Source organism: Equus asinus, chromosome 14, assembly GCF_041296235.1.
Source record: "Equus asinus isolate D_3611 breed Donkey chromosome 14, EquAss-T2T_v2, whole genome shotgun sequence".
In the NCBI taxonomy this organism is placed as follows: Eukaryota; Metazoa; Chordata; class Mammalia; order Perissodactyla; family Equidae; genus Equus; species Equus asinus.
This window is the reverse complement of record NC_091803.1, coordinates 41,998,962-42,018,031: the sequence shown is the minus strand read 5'-3', so window position 1 is coordinate 42,018,031 and position 19,070 is coordinate 41,998,962.

Here is a 19,070-nt window from a genome sequence, read left to right as displayed (position 1 = left end):
GGAGTCTATACAGATTCTGAAATAGCAGAAGTTAGTCACGTAGATATTGGGAATAGGCAGAAGGAACAGCATGTGTGAAGGGCTGAGGGGAGAGAAAGCTCGATGTCCCTGAACTGAAGGAGGCCAGTCTGGCTAGAGCGAGTGGACGAGGCGGACAGCACAGGGCCCACCATTGGGCTTGTGCACTGCACGACGTTGCCTGGGTGAACGGTGAAGGGGATTGGCGCAGGGACTGGGTTGAAGAGTGTCCCCCAAAATCCATGTCCCTCTGGAACCTCAGAGGGCGACCTTATTGCGAATAGGGTCTTTGCAGATGTACTTAGTTAAGACGAGGTCATAGTGGATTAAGGTGGGCGCTAACGGGATGACGAGTTTCGTTCTGAGAAGGGCACATGGGGACACATCGGGAGAGCGCCATGCGACACCTTCATCTCCCACGCTCAGCCTCCAGAAGTGTGAGAGAATGCGTGTTGTGGTACTTTGTCACCGCAGCCCTAGGAAACGAATGCTGTGCGTCAACAACCCGCCTGCCTTGTCCTGAGAGGGGACAAGGCCGAGGTGTGTCCTGTAGTCACTCCAGTGGTCCCCAGCAGGACGGAGCTCAGCACCCTGGGGTAACCTGCTCGTTCACACATCCTCTATGGCTCTTCTCCCTCTCTCTTCCGCTCCTGCACTTCACTTCCTGGGGTCACCTCCCAAATAAATGACCTTCGCCCAAATCCCCATCTTAGGGTCTGCCTTGGGGGAATCCAAACGAGGATAGGTGCCATTTAAGCTGGCGGTGGCCTGGTGGAGAGGGCGTCAGGAGGAAGTTGGCGAGGTTGGCAGGGGACACGCCATGAAGGGCCGTATAGACGGATTAACGAGTCTGGGGTTAGTCCTGGGGTCACAGGAAGAACTGGTGCCAGGAGTGACGGCTGGTACTCATTCTTCAAGGAGCCCATTGGCAGTGATGTGGAGAAAGGCTGGCAGGATGGTAAAATGGAGACCGATTGCAACGATCCTTCTCCTTTTTATAATTCACGATCTGAGGCCAAGGTCTCCGCTGGGGATGGAGCGAGATGCACAGTAGGCACGGCCAGGCGCAATTCCCTCCCCGCGAATCTCGGGGCCCTCTTGTCAGGCTGTAGACCTCTTAGTTGACACTCAGTTGCTGAGTGATTCTTATTACCTCTCCTCGCCGACAGACAATGAACAGCTGTCAAGCTTGTCTTACAAAACAAGACAATTTTTCCCCCCATTAATGTGGCTCAGCATCGCAGGAGCCCAGGAGCCGGCGCGGTGGTAATGGGGCTTCTGGTGGCATCTCTGCCGGGCGTGTTTTCAAAAGTGAGCAATAATTTCCTCGCTGCCAGGGAGGCCGGGGTGCTGTGGAGCGAGGCAGGATGACCTTTGGGATCTGCTTCTCACGCTGGTTCCCAACGCCCTTTCAGAGAGAAATCTGACTGCAGCCCCTTTGGGGTTTGTGTGTAATTTGCATTTGCAGTTTGACGGGGTGTGTGGGACACGCTTTCACCTGAGCCTGTAAGTTAATTGCAATCAGATGTGAGATGGTCCCATCCAGAGTGTAAACGTTGGAGGGGAATGAAAGATTATCCAGCTGTAGACAGAAGGCCAGGTGCATAGTAGGCACTCAATAATTGCAGCCCTCTCCAGTGTCCACGCCAGGACCACGAGGAGGAAGGAAAAACCGTGCGGGAAAGTGTCTTTTCCAAAGGTGCATTAGCTGTGGGCGGAATCCAGAGCCCCCAGGCCTGGGAAACTGTGCAGAAGGGGTCACAATGTGGTGTTTTAGGGGGCACCAGAATCTCCTGGAATCTGTTGAAAATGCAGTTACCTGAACTCCCCACTTAGACCCTGGTTCAGGGGATCCCTATAGGGGTCTCTGCTTGGAGCGGGCGCCCCAGAGGCTGCTGGTGAAAGTGGCGCCAGACCCCATGATGAGGAATGCCAGACTGGAGCCAGGCTGGAGTTCGAGTTCCCGTCTCTGTTCCCTGCCGGCTTCCAGCAAACGCCAGAGGCTAATGATGCAGTTCTGTTGAGACCTTCGGAAGTGTGCAGGCTACTCGTTAACTGGAGCTCAACACAACTGGGGATGGAGGTTGGAATAAAAATAGCTTCACGCAGGTTAAAAGGGAAAATTAGCTTTGATGTCAGGGATTTAAGTCTCAAGGTTGTGGGGGCCTTTAGAAGGGTGTGAGAGATGGGAATACTCACGTCCTGGCATTTGTGTGGGAGCAGCAATGGTGCATTTCACACTCGAATCCTAACGATAAGATAATAGTAACCCACACACTGAGTGAGTTTCCTGGAGCTGCCGTCAGACTGATAACCGTGAACTTGGGAACTCAAAACAACAGAAATATATTCTTTCACGGTTCTGGAGGTCAGAAGTCTGAAATGAGGGGTCAGCAGGGCCGTGCTGTCTCTGGAAGCTCCAGGGGACCATGCACGGCATCTCCTCACTCGGTTTCTGGTGTTGCTGCGAATCCTTGATGCTTGTGGACACGTCACTCTCTCCGATCTCGGCCTCTGTGGTCACACGGCATCATCCTTGAATGTTTGTGTCTGTGTCCAACTTTTCTGCTTATAAGGACCCCAGTCATATTGGGTTAGGGCCTGCCCTAATGACCTCATCTGAACCTATGATGATGCTGTTTCTAAACAAGGTCACATCACAGGTACTGGCAGTTAGGGCTTTATCATATCTTTTTGGGGGACATGATTCAACCCATAACTCACGCGTTCCACAGATATTCTCTGAGCACCTGCTGCGTGCATAGCTGTGAACAGGGCAGCCTCGTCCGTCTCACAGGCTAGTACTGTTCTTGGTGTATTTACTTACGTCATCACAAGCTCAAGCTCATCCCTTTGAAAGATGGACAGAATTACGCCTGATGCCCACAAAGGGTGCAGCCACCAGAATCCGTTCCTCCTTGTGGTGCTGGCCCCAAGATCTTGGAGTTTCAGAAATGCAGACAGACCATTCACTCGCAGAATCTTAGGAGGTTTTAGGAGTTGCGTGGTGACCTTCCCATCCGGGGAATCAAACCAGTTCTCTGGATTAAACCACAGAAACAGGGGGGCTTTCCCAAAGACCATCCGCTTCCAAATTCCAATCGTTTCCCAAGTCTGTTCCCACCATCCCTGCCCTGGGGGAGGCGTGTGTGGTGGGGACATCGGGGGAACCTCCGAACCCTCCACCCATGTGGCCTTGTGTGATCAACCTTGTTTACTTGCTACTTTCTGTTTGTTGCTGAACAGATTCCTTCAACACCAGCTCAGGAAATATTTGTGCTTCTGCTCCATGCCACCTGCTAGAGAGCCATCTGGGGGCTGGGGCTGTGGCAGTGAGCAGAACAGACTGAGTCTCTGTTCTTTCGGAACCTACATTCTACCGGGGAGCAAACAAGGAACCAAGGAGTGAACAAGCCCCCACTGCTGGCTACAATCACCACTTTCCATCCTAAAAAGTCTGAGATTCCACATAGATCCTTAGCAAAGGCTTTCAGAGCAAAGTAGCCACTAGGAAGGGGCTGTTCTTTCAAAGCTACCTTCTCTTGAAGCTCCTAGCAACAAGCTGGGAGAAGAGAACCAAGGACGAATGTTTCCTGCCCCCTCTAATTTCACCGGCGGTTCCATTTTCATACCAGAACTTGGTGTGATTAATAAAATTGTGACTGTGGAATAGATGCCAGGCTGGGGAGGGGAAACAGAGGCGCCAAAGAACGGACCCCCATTCCTTGTGCCCCTCCCAGGGCCAAGACCAGGGTGAGGTGGGCGAGGGGCTTGCCTTGGGGGCAAAATTTAAGGGTGTGCCCCAAAACTCAGCAAGCGAGTGGTATTTTAATGCAATGTTTTAACAAATCAAAATTAACGCAGAAAAATCGGGCATGAGCAATCCCAAGCTTTTAAGTGAGGTCATATAGGCAAAGCTCCTAGGCTGGGACCTGGCACACAGTAGGTCTTCAAGAAATCAAACACAAGAATGGGAAGGTAATAATAATGCCAAATATGTCTGGCATTCTTTTAAGGACTTTGCATGTGTCAAGTCATTTAACTTTCATGACAACCCCTAGGAGGTGGATTGCATTACCTTCAGTTTACAGAGGCGGGAAATAGGCATCCAGATGTGAGCAACAGGTGGGGCCAGAAAGAAACCCAGAAAATCTAGTGCCAGTACCCACATGAATAACCACTCATGCCACTGACTCTCACAGTGGCATAAAGAGAACTCAGAAGTCTTCACTGCTTCTCTGAGTCTTTATTTTGGATTAATGTGAATAGAATAGGACCAACGGGGACATTTCCCAATGCTAGGAAATAAATAAAATTAAATAAGGCCTTTCTCTGGGTCCCAATAGCTACATAAAAGTAGAGGAAGAAAAACCGGCTCCTCTTGGTGTTGACATCAGGCTAATCGGTGACACTATTGATTTGATTTATTGCGAGCCCCATGACAGCAGCCATCAGGGAGGAAGACGGTATTGGGTGAGAAGGAGGAGGGGGCAGAAGCAGGAAGGCATAATCAGTTTACCCTCCCTCAGCTGCCATGTCCTGTGGAGAAGTGTTTGTCTGTTCTCCAGGACAGAGCTCATAGGTAGCAGGTCCTCCATGATAGCCCCCCGGGGAGGTGGCCCAGGGAGGGAGGGTGGAAGAAAGATTTGTCAATTCCAATAGTCTCTGTGATAACACCAGAGCATGATTTGCATTGAAAAACTCCATTATGGCCTCTTTGAATAGTGGAATCATACGCACAGTCTTCAGCTTAAATGTGATGTCCCTGTCTCTCTCCGTCACAGCACTCTGTTTCTCATAGAACCAATTGGTTATTGTGCAATTTAATTTAATTTTCTCATGCGCCTGCTTGCTCGTTGTCCATCTGCCTCACAAGCCTGTAAAGCGGCTGTGTGCTGGAACCAGCACCAGTTCCCAACTCCATTTTTGGGGATGGGTAGCTTGAAAGGCCATAGGAGGAGCATTTACACCACGGAAACTGACAAGTGCTGCCCTCCCCCATCACGTGACTAAGCTCCTCGAGGATGGATAGCAGGTCATTGTGTCGTCTGGGTGCCGCTGTGCCTCTGGCTCAGGGCCAGGCACACAATGGGTGTTTGGTAAATACCAGAATCCAGTATTGATTTCGCAGTGGCCTCAGTAGAAGAAGCTGCACCGTGGAAACTGGCAAATCGACAGATGGATGTTCTTGCTGTTTGTTTGAAAAAATTGTTTCAACTCGTGTTTGTTACGTTGATTCAGTTGCTACCTTGTGTCAGTCTCCTGTATGCGGGATTCCAGACGGAAACATCACAGTTTCCTGCCCTGCAGGGGCTCACCGTCTGGGCGCGGGGTCCGGGAGAGGACAAATGACTGACCCCGTGTGGGAAGTGGCAAGAGGAGGCACTGAGGGATACAGGTGACAAAATGGTGGGTTAGAGTATATCCCCGCTCATTGCTGAGGGATTGTAACCATCTAGGGGCCATTCTCTGTTTTCAGCATCGTGGTGCCAGCCAGAAGGGGACACCAACCAGGCTCTGGAGGGTGTGGACGCCCCGTCTAATCTTGCTGAGCTGTGGGACCCTGGGCACCTTGCCTGTCTGAGTCCCAGTCTGCTCGTTCCCATATAGTTTCTCATCTCTCATCTCATCTCTCTCTCTCTCCCTCTTCTCTCCACACCACTGCCCCACTCTTGTCTCTCTCTCTCCCCCAGCTCCTTCCCTCCCTCCCTCCCTCCCTCTCTCTTGCTCTCTCCCTCACTTGCTCTCTCTCCTTTCTCCCCCTCTTCCTCCTTCCTCTCTCTCTCCGATCCTCTCTCTCCCTTCCCCCCTCATTCCCCCTGTGTTTACCAATAACTAACATTTCCTGAGTGTTTGCACGGTGCCAGGCTGGTCGTGAGTGCTCTACGTGTCCAGCTTACTTCGTCTGCACAGCGATCCTGCAGGAGGGTACTATTATTAGCTACATTTTATAAACGAGAAAGTGGAGGCATGGAGACGGTCACTAACTTGCCCAACATCACGCCGCAAAGTAGTGGCAGAGCTGGGCCGGGAACGCAGGCTCTCTCCATCTCATGCTCCTATCACATCACTGGCTACTTCCACCCCAGTTTCCTCCCACCATCTTCACGTCAGGTATGCTGTTCAGGTGAAAGGGAACAGCCGAGCAGCTGAGGCCTGGGCCCAGGACCCCTCCGCCTGGCGCTGCAGATGGGTGTAGAGGATTCCAGGGGTCATTAGACCCAGCAGGCTCTGAGACCCTTTCCCCTCAGCTGTGGGGAGCCAGGCAGACTGCTTCTCCTTTTCCCTTGGGTACCAGTGGCAGCTGAGGAAAGATGCTGACCGTCCTGGCCCTGATGAAGGAGGCTCCGGAAAGAGCAATTAACAGCATCGGCTTTCATTTTCTCCCAGGAGGGGCAGAGCCGTCCTGTTCTCTCTCTGGACAAGGCACGCTTTTTCCTGGTAAAGGCAGAAGTTTGCTAAGAGTTTCAACAGCAGGAGCAACAAATCTTTAACAGAACCCGCCATGTGCAGGGGCCACAGTCCCTGCCCTCCCTCAGGGGTTTCTAGTCTGGTCCTGGGAGGTCCCCTGTTCCTCTGGGTCCCTCCAGTTTGTCCACCCCCCAGTCCACCCTCTCAAAGGCAAGCAGAGTGAGCTTTCCAAAATGCAAATGTGAATTCGCTGCTTCTCGCGTCAGGAGGATTCTCTGGGCCCCAGGATAAAGTCCAAACTCCCCGACAGCATCCACGGCCCTTCCCAGCTGACCTCACTCACCACCTGCCCTTCCTCCCCTGGGCACCAGCCTCACTGAAGCGCTGACAGGTTAAAACACGCAATCACCTCTCCTGCCAGATCTCGGCCTTCGCATCGTGCATCTCGTCCGTGTGAAACAGTCCATCCTCCTCCACCGCCTCCCTGGGGCTCCAAGCTGGGCGACGTCGCCTCCTCCTGGAACGCTCCTCACCTCTTAGTCTGGCCAGACCTCCCTGTACACGCTCTCTCAGCCCCCTGCATCTTTCCTTCTCCACACTTTGCATGGTTTGTAACCCATCCGTGTGTGTGTCACGGCCCTGAAATGCTTTGCACTAGAAACTGTGGCTTGCAGAGAGTCACAGGGCCATTTGGATGATACAAAGACAAAGCCACACACACACACACACACACACCACACACATGCACAATACACACACGTATGCACAATATACACACCACACACACGTACACACACATACAAATGCACACAAACCATATACACATATACGCACAATATAAACATAATATATACACATACCCACATAGACACAATACAGGCATGTACACAAACATACACGCACAATACACACATGACATACACACACCCACCCATTCATCTACGTATGAGACGACAGATCTTGTGCTTTCTTGATTGGGCAGGGAAGCACCCAAGTCATGACAGAGACAGAGAAAAAAGAAGGTCTGAAGTCAGGGAAGGCTTCCTGGAGGTGGTGGAGCTGAAGCAAAGCGGAGTGAAATTCACCATTGAGTGACGTCTTATTTGGAGACCTTTCAAAGACTTGCCATCCACGATATCCCGCTTATCCTTGTAATAAGCGCTCCATTTGTGTATTTGTGCTTCCTCTTGCTCACATTGCTTTCTATTTTGTGCAACCAAGAGCCTTGGAAAACGCACTCAGCCACTCGTCCTCTGCAGGAGAGTGGCAACAGTCTCTTGACTTATTGGAAGGATCGGCCCACAGAAGGGAGAAATGTGCTGTCTGACTCCCACACTCTATCAGTCGGCGTTCTTGGAGGCCGGCAACAGAAACACCTTCTGGTTGAATTAGGCAAAAAGCGTCACTGTTTGAAGGATGCTGGGGGCTTACAGAACTGGAGGAATGAGTGGAGACACAGGCGGGAACCGAGGGTGCGTCAGAGGCCGGAGAGAAGTGCCCACAGCCTCAGTCACGTGTGGGAGCTCCAGATGCCTGCTGCCTCGCTACGCCTGGCTTCCCAACGTGCTCTCTGTCTGTGGGGTGGGAACAGGCTTGTCTGGCTTTGGTTCGAGAGCCTGCCCCTGGATCTGCGAGCTGGGTCTGCACCCCGCCTCTGGATTCTGTAATGGATTGGGATTCAAAGACGATTGGGAATTCTCCCCAACAGGCTGTCAGAAAATCATAGGGAGAAGGGTGGGCTTGAACAAAGAGTCAGAGACAAATGTCTGCGCGGGTGACTGCTTTCCAACGCCTTTTAGAGGAGCCAACTTCACTCCCTGTATTTCCTCGGGGCTCTTAGGGGTTTATTTCTGTCTCCTGCTTAGACATGGAAGTGAACTGTGGGTCAAATCTCAGGGCACCCTATACCAGCAGAGAGGGGCCCGGGGGAGTTCTCTATGGCCGAGTTCTTTTCCTGCCTCATACAAATTAAACTTGTAAGGTTTGGTCTTGGCCATTCCTCACCAGGCCTGGACGAGGCACCTTGACCTCTTGCTTTGGTCCTTAGTAAACAGATTGTCACCATGCAGAAAGAGCCCAATAGGATGCAGCTTGCCGGTCACCTCCTCTTGTCCCTCTCTGACTGCCACAACCTGAACACTGGCACAAGGGCCACATGAGCTGTGGTCCATGAGCATCCAGTGGACCTGGATCCAGTGCGAAGCTGTGAGAATTTGGGCAATTCATTTAACCTGTCTGAGCCTCTGTTTACCCATCAGCAAAATGGGGATAAAAACAGTACCTACTTCACAGAGTTGTGGTTAGGATTAAATAAAACAAGGAGACAGTGGGGACACTAGGCACATAGTGGGGACTCAACAAATGGCAATTATTATGATTATTGATAAATGGTTCCTTCCATCCCAAACCACTGGTTGGTGTAGCAGAAGGAACACAGACACTGCAGTCAGACGGACCTGAGTCGGAATCCAGGTTCGACAACGTATTGGTTAGGCGAGTCACTTAACATCTCTGAACCTCAGTTTCTTCATCTGTAAAGTGGGTAGAGCAATCTCTAGCTGCAGGACAGATATGACAATATATATATATAGTCCTCCCCCCCTCATCCTTTCCCCTTCCCCATCACTTGTTCTGGGGAAAACCAGCTGCCATCCTGTTGGAACGCAGAGGCATCCTATGCCGAGCTGCACTGCAGGTGGGGGACTGACTTCTCTGGTCAACAGCCAGTGAGGTCTCCAGTGCTGTCAACAACCACGGGATTCATCTGGGAAGCAGATCCTTCAGATGGTCACAGCCCCAGCCGATAGCTTGTTTGGAACCTCATGAGAGACTCCGAGCCAGAACCACCGAGCCAAGCTGCTCCCAGATCCCTCACCCACAGAAACGGTGAGATAACAAATGTCTGTTGTTTCAAGCTGCGAAGTTTTGAGGGTGATTTGTTATGCAGCCACAGACAACTAACACGCCCACCCACTAACTTCTGCTTACTTCTTATTGGTTGGACTGTGTCATGTGGTTGTTAGAGCCACAAGGGAGGCTGGGAAATGTAGTTTTAAACCAGGCAGCTGGCCAATCCGATCAAAGTTAGGTCTCTGTTGGTAAGGAGGAAGGGGAGAATGCATATTGCGTTAAGCAATTCTTTCCTACAGCTTTATTATATTTCTTAAAGCACAAAGCTGCAAGGAGTTGAAAAGGGTTTGTGGATGGTGCCTCCCTTTTCCTTTTGTTTCTTTACTAATTTGGGATAGAGAGGCAGCAACTCAGCTCCTGTGAAATGGGGGTGTCACTGCTTCAGTTGCAGTGTTTCAAATAAACTTTTGAGACAAGAAAAGTATGCAGAAATCCTACCTGTGGCCCTCTTCCCCTGTAGTCAGTCACAAAAATATCTGCGTCATCCATCGACCGTTTAATTTCTTAAGAGGATATTAACTTAAGAACCTTTCTACTGGCCAATTGTGTGGCTACGCAAGGATGTGGAAGGATTTATAGGCTCTTAGGTTTCCAACTGGCACATTCTCCTTCACTCCTTTTCAAGAGAAGAGGACCAAAATGCCGTCATAATATTTCATGTCCTATGCTTGAATATCTGCCATAGGAACGTTTTACTTTTTTTCCTAATTAAATGTGAGTGCAACCTCAGTTTTTATGTTCTCACAAAACACCTTCATCACACCATAAGCCTTTTTGTGCTGCTTCCAAGTGGGAAAAATAAAACTTAACATTCGCTGCAGACCTACTGTGTGCCAGGTGCCTTTTATGTATTAACTACTTTTTATGCACACAATAGACCTACGACAGAGGTCACTATTGCTGTATCTATTTTATAGGTGAGATTCATAGAAGTGACTGGCCCAGGGGAGAGTTGGGGTCTGAATCCAGGACTTTGGTGTCAAAGTCATTCCGTGCCACTAAATTGTCACTCACGCCCACTCCCAATTTAAGAAGGACAAATGGACCCTTCATGACCAACATTTAACTTTCTTCTATTAGTTGGTTCCTTGACCCAGTTTAAAAGAAAAGTTAGCACCAGAACTTTTAGGCACTTACTCAGTGCCTAATTGTATTTTAATATTTGATGTGCTCAGAAACTATGAAGAATTAGTGCTAATTCTGAGCTGATTATCACATCCTGCCGTGTCTTATGGTATATTCCCGAACTCTTCCTTCCAATTGTCGCTGTGTGGATGGGAACGATGCTGCTATTCAAGGAACCTGTCAGACTTCATTTTTTGTCATTTTTAAAAAAAGATTTAGGAGAAAATGAATCTGGCTTTCCTGAAGATGTTGGCCGGATGACTAATTGGTGATATTCTGTTGCCTATGACTTGGTTTCCATCGGACCCCATCAAGAGGTTAGCCTCTGCTCAGACTTAATTTCGGTGGCAGGGTCACCTTTAGTCAAGATTCCGTTTTACTTTGTTTTCTAGGGTTTTTTTAAACTAAACTTTTTCCTTTTGGAGATCTTTTTAGATTCATATTCAGTTGTAAGAAATAATATAGAAAGATATATCATGTCGCCTTTACCCATTTCCCCAATGGTAACATTTTGCAAAACTAGGACAGTGTCACAACCAAGGATACTGACACTGATACAGTCAAGGTACACAACAGTTCCATCACCACAAGAATTGCTCTTGTTGTCCTTTGATAGACACACCAGTTAAAATATTTTGATTGCAAAGAATGAAGTCAATCCAGCAGAGTTTAAGTAAGAAAAAAAAGGAATTTCTTAGAAGAAGTAGTTAATATCTGCTGTTGTCTGTTCAGCATCTCCCTTTCCATTTCCCCTCTTTTAATCAGGTGACCCTGGTGAGGCTGTCAATCATAGACCCTGCTCCCATTGCCATAGAGATTGGTCAGGTGACCTAAGCTCAGCCAATCACAGTAAACCATTTCCCTGCTTACAGGGATTGGTGATGGGTGAACATGTTGTCAATTCTTGCCTAAAGTCTTTCCCTGGAATTTTTTGATGTGGAGTTGGAGAAGGGGCTTGCCTCCAGGGTCCTGGAGCCAAAATGATGGGGAGTCATTGCCTGCAGCCTATTTCCTACCCTGTGGGAATAGCCTGTCTAAAGGAAAAGAGCATGAAGCCCATTCAGAGAGATAGGTGAATTGGAAAGGTGGCAGATGAGCAAACGATGGACATTGTGACATTGTTTCCTCTCTAGTTCCAGTGTGCCTGAGGTCACCTCCTTCTCTCTACTTACTTGTATGCAAATCAGTAACTCCCATTATTTTGCTTAAATTGGTTTGAGATCTATCACTTTCCACCCAAGAGTGCCATTGAATGCTGAAGGATCCCAGGAAATCTCTTGGATCCAAGCACAGCAAGACTTCCTGAGGGTCTGGAGCCAGGAACTCCAGGCCCGAGGACCCAGCAGGACTCTCTTCCTGATTGCTGTCCTGCTCCTCCCTGTCTACTGCTCTCCTTCTGTGCTTTCTCTGCTGACCAGCTTTTTGTTTTCTTCCATGCTTACGGCCGACAGAAGATGGCCGCTCCCCCAGTCTCTGCCAAGTGGCCGTCTGTGATCCAAATTCCAGATTCCTGGGGGAGGGAATCTGTTTGACCCAGCTTGAGCCGGATGTCTACCCCTGGTATGATAGTTACAGAAGCGGGGTCAAGGCCACGTGCCGCAAACAGAGACACCAGAGGCCTGCTTTAGAGGTGAGGAGGCAGTTCTCAGAGAAAAGGGAATCAGTATGAAATTTGCTGATACCCCCGTAGAGAAATCTCTAAGGGAATCTGAAAATACTGATTTTGGGCACCATCCCCAGAGATTCTAATTTGAGTGGCCTGGGGTGAAGCCCAGAGATTGGTGGTTTTAAAAGAACTTCTAAGATGATGCCTCTGTGCAGCCAGGGTTGAGAGTCACTGGTGGAGAGGAACGTGTTTAAAGGGGATCCGATATTACTTTAGGACCTAACCTGGACCGCCTGGTAGAACAATGGGCAGCCAGAGCGAACTCTTTCTTGGTTAAATTTTTCTTTTTCTTCCGGTTCACAGGATGAGCACCGTTTACAGAAAATCACTATTATAGAAGGCCGGCTGGTAGCCCTGATGGCTTATAAAACTCTTCTTTCACATTTACTTCAGCTGATTTGTGGGATTTATGTAACTTTGGTGTTTCATCAATCTACTGATGCTGGAGACAAAATTTTGGGTAACATCTGTGTCCATCCGAAGATTTCAAGGCTCACGGACAGCAAATCTGAAAATTCTAAGAGCTCATAAGAAGAAGAAAAAAATCGTTAGATGAGACTTCCAAAGAAAAATACCCCTAAAATAAAAACAAAGTTTGTATTTTCAGAGTTGGGTCTTTTTTGTCGTTCTGATAAAGCCCCCGCTGGTTGTCATGCTTGAGCGTCCTCATGTGGCACCTGATTCCCTCAGAGTGAGTGATCTAAGAGAAAGCAAGGGGGAAGCCACAAAATCTTTTATGACCCAGCCTCAGAAGTCCTATACCATAATTTCTGTAAAATCCTATTGGTCACAAAGGTCAGCCCATTCAGTATGGGAGCAGATTAGACAAGGGCACAAATACCAGAAAGCGAGCATCAGTGGTGGCCATCTTGGAGTCTGGCTGTCATAACTAGATCAAATAAGGTCCTTCTGGCACCATGCTTTTCTCTGAGGCTCACAAGCTCAGGAGCACATAAATCTAGAAATGTCCTCTCCGTATTGCGGATTCTATTTTCTTTCTCCCCACAAGTATCTTCTTAATTCATAAGACCCACTTACTGATCAACCTTTATTCTCTCTTTGAATGAAAGATAATCTCTCCCCCACGAGGGCCTGGCGCTCCAGGAGGGGCTTAATTCTGAAAACTCATGAGAGGTAGCAACACAAAGACAAGTGTCATTCATGAGCCCCCGTGGGCCCCAGGTTGATTAGAAAAATGTAGAATAGTTGCAGAGCTTGAGAAGCCCCCAAGTGGAAGTGGGCTAGTGTTACGGATGTGAATAAAATCAGCCTGAACCAAGAGTGAGAGTATTCCGTGGAATGAATCAAGCCTGTGAAAAAACAAGGCATCCAGCGTCCTAATGACTGAAGCCCCAAGATCGTGAGGAAGGTGATTTGAATTCAGATTTCACAACACAGGGTAACTTTAGGTTGATTCTGATGAGGAAGAAAAGAGGAAGGGAAGTTTAAAAGCTGGGAAAAAAGAACATTGGAAAAGAACTCCTTTCCTTCATTTGATAACTATTTATCAGGCATCTGCCTGTGCCTCAAATTGGTTGGGAGCAAGGCACAGAAGGATGAGTGAGACCCAGACTCCGCTCTCAGCAAGCGCGTCGTCCAGAGAGGGAAGCAGAGCTGCAAACAGGTCAGGTGGACGTAATGTGTGAGATGAGAGCACAGCAGAAGGTTCACTTTCCAGCCTGAAGATCAGAGTGGATTTCCCGAAGGAAGCGACGAGGCCTGAGCTGAATTTTAAAGCTGAGCAGCAAAGAAAGGAACAGGGAAGGCAGCCCAGATGGAGGGAGGGATCAGCAAGTGCTAAGACACAGAGACATGGACTGCGGGAGACATTCGGGGAAATCAAGCAGATACAAAGAGGAAGACCATTCTCTCCCCGTCCAGGAGCTCCTGGTCTTGTGAGAAAGATGGATGTGGGAGCCACCAGGGCATTAACCTTGCGCTGTGTGTTAAATTTACTCACTTTTATTAGAACAGTGTGTGCACAGTGCGTGTGCATACAGCCCCGTTAAACAGCTCTGCCCTGATGCTATTGACTCATTTGATACCAACTAGTAATTGATGAGTCATTTGGAGGTTAGGCCAAGAGCTGCCTCTCTACTCTGAACTGCAATATGCGTTGTTGGGTTTTAATAGGTCCTAAAAAAGGCAAGATTTCTCTCCTTCTTCTCTGTTTGTCTCCCTCCCTCCTTCCTTCCCTCCCTCCTTCCTCTTTCTTCCCTCCTACCCTCTCTCCCTCCCTCCTTCCTTCTTTCCTCTCCATCTCTTTCTTTTAAAGCAATAACATCTCTTCACCTGTACTGGACAGTCTGATAAGGAGCATGGTCCAGAAATGCCAAAGGTAGAGATGTAAGGAGGAGGACCGGTGGAGGGATGGGAGAGAGAGACACTCGTAATTTATTAAAGTGGGAGGGCAGGGGTTTCTTTTTCCTTCTAAACAAGAAATAACCCTTCCCCTCACCATGGGCATCTATTATTGCTATACGAGGAGAACTTCCTTCATAGAGACTAGCCCCTTACCTGGACGCCCAGGTAGACACACATTTGCTGGGTCCCTTTGGGCTGGAGGGGAATCGTTTTTTCCTTTAAATAACCAAGTGATGTGTTTGCTTTTCTCTACTGTCCAGAGGAATGTGAAGCAGGGTTTCTAGTCTACTCCTGACACCAAGGAAATAACCAGGTTTTATTCCTGAGAGGGATAATTTTAAGACATTTAAAAAATCAGTGATGAAAACGGTCTCCCTTAACTTCTGCAGCTAAAGCACTTCTCTTCTGGCCAGCCAGACGGAATGTGATTGCATTTAGAATTTTTTCCCTGTCCGTGTCATAGTCGCAATACTGTTTAAACAACATATTCTGTCTTTAATTTCAGCAAATGCAGATACAAAGGCTTAACACGCGGGCAGAGGTGAGAGTAAGTTAATCACCTTTCTGCAGGAAGCAAACACATTAGTGGTCTGTCCTGAATGTCTGAAACGGAGCCCCTCGGACTGGGGAGATTGCCTGAGGTGAGGCCTCAGGATGCTGTGGAATGCCCACACCAGCACTTTGCACTCCCCCGCTTCCCTGGGCCCCACCTGCCCAGAACACCTGAGGAAGCAATTTGCCGTACAAGGAAGGCCTGGACCGTGAGATTTCAAGATCTTTATGAGGCTGTAACACAAGAGTCATCGTCAGAACCTTCCGGATAAACACAAAACATTAGTAGATACATTCACTTATTCAATTCAATATGTATTGACTGAACACCTCTTCTATGCCAGGCGCTGTGCTAGATCCTGGAATGCAGGGGAGGGGACGTCAAACCTGGTGTCCGAGACCTGCGTGCAACAAGTGGTACGGCCTTTGCCCACACTGTCCGCTGAGCCTGGAATGCCTGCCTCAGCCCTGCCCCGTGAACTGCTACTGAAGTTCACATCTTCATTTGGCAGCATGTCCCCCGATGTCCACCCTGCATGGTAGGGTTATTTCCCCGCTTCCTTTTTCTTTGCTCCGTCATGAGACCTTGAGTCTCTCTCACACACAGATACACACTGCTGGTCCCATGCTGTGGCATTTATTTGCTTACATGTCAATCTCTCCCATTGGGCTTCCAGGGGCTTTTTGAGGACAAGACTAGTATCTTCTTTGTTTCTGTATCCTTATTTTCTTAAACTTAGTTCGTGGAATGTAGCAGGTGCTCAAAAACCTTCCATCTATTTCTGGATCTTTCTGTTCTCAACTGGCCCAAATCAAACTTGCCTAGATAATCCTGAGGGTCCCTCTGAGGCCCAACTTTCTTCAACTTTACAAAGTGCTGGTTTATTGATCACTAATGTATCCTGGAGTCAAAGGAGGAGGTGTTCCATGGCTCCATGGGGATAGGAGAAGTTTTGTTTTGTGATGGAAAAAAAGTAAGAAAGAGAAGGTCCTTCAGGGCAACCTCAGGTTTGTTAATGATCCCGGTACATGTCTAGCATCTCCCTTGAGAGACAGGTTACATCTCTGGTGGCGATGCTGGTGGCACTGTGGCAGGCACTACTGATGCTCACCAGTGCCAGGTTCTCCTCTCCTTCCTGGACACGTGGAAGGGCATGTTTCCCAGACCCCTCAGAGTTGGGTGGGACCATGCTGCTTGTTTAGGCTGGAAATGATGGATGTTGCTTCTGGGCTGAAATACTTTAGAAATGGAGCATGTTTCTCTCTCTCTTTCCCAGCTGTAGCAAATGACGAGCCTTCACATTCCAGATGGTGCAGCTATGAGCCCGGAGGGCCTCCAACTGCCTGGATGCCTGAGTGAACGTGTGGAGCCCAGTGCCCCGCCAACCCAGCAGAGCAAGCAGGATGATTGAGAAATAAAATTTTCTTGTGTCAACCAGTGAGATTTAGAGCTGTCTGTTACTGTAGCAAAATCCGGCCTCTGCTGACTGATAGAGGCATGAAGCTGTCTGCTGGCTCTTGTCCAATGACCTTGACCGCACTGAACCTTATATTGAGGCAGGTTTCATGTTGTAGCCAGGGCGCCTCTAAAATGCCTTGATGACCTGTCACCCCCATGCATCAGCAAACTGCTAAAATCAGAAAACAGAGCTTCTGCTAAAGGGGCAGGAAGGGGCTGGGAGAGAGGGACCGAGTGACTTCTCTGCAACGTTGGCCTTCAAATAGATAGCTTTGATCTGTCCCCTGTTAATAAGTTCATAGACCCTTACAATTCTAACCAGGCAACGGCTTTATCCCTCAGTGTCTGGGGAGTTGCTGATTCTCCTTTCTGAAGAGGGGGCTCATTTTGCTAACAAATGAGTAAATCAGCTGGGCAATCAATAAAGGTCCCAGAAAACAAGAGCCAGCATTGGACTCTCAGGCCTGGATCTAAGCGGGTGCCCCGCAATGGGAGTCCACCCTGAGTCCACCCATAAACCTGAGAATCAGCGGCAGGAAAGCCAGACTGGAGCCTCACCTCTCCGGTGCTGTAGGACCAGGGAAGGAAATAAAGCAGCGTGGTGCAGGGGGCCAAGCTGGAGCCAGGGCCAAACGACTTCCATTTGAGTCTCAGATCTCTGCTTTAGGAAAGTTGCTGTAAGTCTTTGGGCAGAGTTTCCTCAAGTGTGAAAGGGTGAAAATGATAAAATAGACCTCCTTGGACTGTTGTGGGTTTGAAGGAGATGAAATCTTTGTGGCAGGCAGAAATCTAAGGGCACGCATTGACCGCAGCAAATGTCACCCTTTTCCCTCTCTAGATCTCAATTCAGTCTCTGTCACAGCTGCCTTATGCTGACGGCAGAGCCTCTCCACTTTTCCGTTCTGATTGACATGTTCATGCTAAGCTCATCCCAAAGGATTTGATCTGGCTACTTCTAGAGCCACACCATGGATGGTGGGGGCTCGGAGCCTGCCCCAGGCCTCTGCCTGGGTACCTTTCATGCTGTGTTAGTTACCTATTGCTGCATAAAATATGACCCCAAACTTATCAGCTTAAAAAAACCCAAACTGTTGTTATCTCAGAGTTTCTGTCGGGCAGGACTCTGCATGCAGCTTAGCTGGGTGCTTCTGGCTTGGGGTCTCCTGAGAAGCCACAATCAAGGGTCAGCTGGGATTGCGGGAACCTCTGCTTCCAACCTTACGCATGTGGCTGTTGGACTGAGGACCTCAAGTCCTTGCTGGCTGTTGCCCAGTTCTCTGCCACGTGGACCTCTCCATAGGGCAGCTCACAACACGGCAGCTGGCTTCTATGAGAGCGAGTGAGGGAGAGCGAGCGAGCGAGCGAGCGAGCGAGAGACAGAGAGAGACAGAGAGAGTGTGCCCAAGACAGAAGCAACAGTCTTTTTGTAACCTGACCTCACAAGTGGCATCTCATTGCTTCTGCCATCTTCTGTTCATGAGAAGCGAGTCAATAATTCCAACCCATACTCCAGGGGACGGGTTTACACAAGGGCATGGATTTCACGAGGCAAGAATTATTGGGGGTCATTTTAGGACTTGATTTCCCCCAACCTGGGGAACAAGACACAGGTCTCTGCTCTCGGGTCCCCAAACCTGTCCTCTTTCTTTTGGTCATATTCCTCTGGGACTGGACCTGGGAAAGTGATGGGCGGAGACACAGCCACATAAGATCTTCATGCTCTCCTCCATCCTGGTAATCTCCAACTCCTTGAAGGCAGGCAAACTCACTCTGATTGACTACAAATTCTCCCAAATCTATTATTAATGGCACTATTTCCGTGCCCACAGTCTTTTAGGGATCTGACTTTGATGCTCAGAAGCTAGGATTTTGAAGCTCAGAAAATGATTCTCTCAAACTCTTGTTTCTGCCGCCAGTTTCAAAAAGCTCATCTTGAAACTCAAAAGCAGAGGGCGGATGCTTCTCCTCTTCCTGGATTTATGCTCCACCCTCCTTTCCCCGAAGCAGTGAACACAGGAAGCCCTAGCATCCTGGGCTGAGGAAGGATCGGCGGGGATTCGGGGAGAGTCTTAGGGACACATTCATTAATATACGCAAACATTATTTTGCTAAACTCTTAAAGCACTCAGCACATTGTCCCGTGCTTAGTACGTATTAATTCTTTCTCCTTTTCTTCTTTCTCAACTTCATTGGAAATCAGGCAGATGCTGGATGTGAGCAGAGCGCGAGATCAAGGTGTGAGTGAAACGGGTGGGTCTAATGCAGTAACCGGACATTGGACCGGTGTATCCATGGATGGGGGTTTGTTGATTGCTGGCAGCACCGTGGGCTGGTCTGTGATCTTGAACCCCATCTGCTCATGGTGGTGACCAACCTGAGGACCCCTCCTTTATGGACTTCTCTCCTTCCCTGTGTCGTTATTCTCTGTCCCCCATTCCTGTCTCCTGGGGTCACTTCCTCAAACAAACTACTTACCCTAAAGCTCTTGTTTCAGGGCTTATTTCCCCGGATGGAGCTGGAACTCTGGCTAAGGCGGCTTCCTTCCACGGACCAGGTCCCGGACGA